Source organism: Mytilus trossulus, chromosome 8 (assembly GCF_036588685.1).
Source record: "Mytilus trossulus isolate FHL-02 chromosome 8, PNRI_Mtr1.1.1.hap1, whole genome shotgun sequence".
Classification (NCBI taxonomy): domain Eukaryota; kingdom Metazoa; phylum Mollusca; class Bivalvia; order Mytilida; family Mytilidae; genus Mytilus; species Mytilus trossulus.
The window spans coordinates 60,059,563-60,062,152 of NC_086380.1; positions in this window are offsets into that span (position 1 = coordinate 60,059,563).

Sequence of the window (2,590 nt, forward strand, 5' to 3'; positions counted from 1 at the left end):
TGCTATGAAGATAAGCAGTTGCCTCTTACAATAACTTTAAAACAATTGAAATAACAAAAAATTAGGCTTTAATTGGTCCATGATGGAAACGAAAATAGGTTCATTAGTAAAAATATTAACGGTACCAATTTTCTTGCACCAGATGCACATTTCGACAATACGTGTCTCTTCAGTGATGCTCGTGGCCAAAATGTTTGAAATCCAAAGCTTATATAAAAGATGAAGAGCTATAATCCAAAAGGTCCAAAAAGTATAGCCAAATCCGTGAAAGGAATCACAGCTTTGCATGAGGGAGATACATTCTGCCTCGTGTTCTCATGGGTAGAACATCTGTTTTCGCCTGTCGCTTTTAATATGAGACCCAGGAGCCTCCCAAATGTAGTCCACATCTGACTCCTCTCTTTTTCTATTATGAACAGTGATAAGAAAAAAATATTCGAAGTAAAATCGCGTCTAAAACGATATACCACCAATATTTAAAATAAACAACAAATTGACCTCAAGTAACACTACAGTTGGGTAAAATAAAGCTTAATAATGCATGCTCGAACTATGTTATTTGTTGTCCGTCCTATATGTATACTTTAATTTATGCATTCTATAGATATAAGAAGATGCGGTATGAGTACCTATGAGACAACTCTCCATCAAAATTCTGTATACTTCTGATTACAATTAATACAACAATGCCATGAACAGTGCTGGAAGATACATGTATCATTTTGTGGAATGCCCAAAATATATAGAAATAGATTTTTTTGTCCCCCCTCAAAAAAAAATTAATAAAATGATAAAAAGTATAAATATAAACTAAATTAGTTCAAATCAGTTTAGGTTGGTTGTTCTATTGAGGTCCTTTTGTTATTTTTCTTCTCTTGCATATTGCATTCAAAACCTTTAAGTCATGAAATAAGTATTGAACTGTAAATGACACATGAATCCCTGCTGTAAACACATCAAGTAATACATATATTGAAAAGTCATATACCCCGCCACTTTTTTCGTGCTCCTGTACCAAGTCAAGTATCCATCAGTGGTTATTCTATATCTTACCAAACTGTCTTTTCCGTTACTTGAAGAATTTGGCGATGATGGTAGTTCTAAGATAATCTCCGTTTCATTTATTTTCGAGTTTTTTATACTCTGATCGACTCAGAGCTAGATTTATTGTAGAAAATTGTCTGTATTTTAATTTTTAATATTTTAGTTGCGGTTTTAGTGACATATTTCCCACCTGGAACACTATTAATGTTTCAGATTTTTTTTTGTTTTAAATTTGTTTTATTAGATCTTTAACGTTTTTATTCAGTTTTTGGTCTTCAAATATGAATTGGCCTCTTTCATCACTAGAAAGACACAGATTGTCGAAATACGCATATGGTGAAGTAAAACTCGCACCATTAATGTGCTTGTAGATTGCAGAGGGTATCAATAGCCCAGTAGCCAGTAATTCGATAAGTGTTCATAAATATATGGCACTACATAATTCGGTACTGACTTCTTGTTTGGTTTTTGCTTTCCGTTCAAGATTTGTCCTTTGTGGTTTTATCAGCTCTTTTAAGTTAAGTTAGGTTTTGGAAGTTAAAATAATTTTGCACCGAGTATCATCGAATTGACATGAATTGTCAAAATACGGATCTAATTCAGTGAAACTGATGAGACTATTCATAATAGTTAAAATATTAAATTTTTATTCTTTTCATGATTAAACCGTTAAAGGAAAAAGTTGTAACACCGTAGTAAGATCTTTGAATATGTTTTTTATCGGAGCTATTATTGATATTGGTTTTGATAAACTAAAACATAACTAAATATGTAGTGCTTTATATTAATGAACACTTATCGTCTTACTGTATATATCATGAACTTACATTTTAGCATTGTACAAGGGTGGTTCTCATCGGGAACTCCAGCGTCCTCCATCAATAAAAACTGATCGCCACGAAATAGCGCAATAGTGCTGAAAATGAAGTTAAATCATTAATCAATCAATATTTGGATCTTAATCTAAAACATGTTTAAACATAAATCATTTGTATTATAAAACTAAATTCCTTTATAAGACAGACAAGACAATACAATCTTATAGTTTAATCTTACATCTTAAAAACATTTACAAATTATAAATTCACATATAACGCATATAAAACAAGAACCATTCTTAAAATAGTTACGAGAGACTGTACAATGTTTTATATATACATGTATAAACATAATATAGAAAACATAAAACTTAATAAAAATGTACATTATAAGAAGATAATAAACATTTACTTTTCAACTAAATACCATACAGATATTGGCAGTGTAAAAAGTAAACATTTTAATCGCCAAAAATTTTTTTTTTTTTTTTATTGTCATCTGACATACTATTAAAATCATGACAAAAAGAATTAGCATGACTAAACAAACTGACAACTCATAATTACATATGTGTCATCTCCAACTGTACTACAATTGAAACAAACTCTATCATTAATATGTAATTTCTGATACATGCTCGTTTCAAATTTTATGGGCACAACACTACAGCGAAATTTTTACACGTTTTGACATTTGCATATTACCTTTTTATTGCAGTTGACCAGTC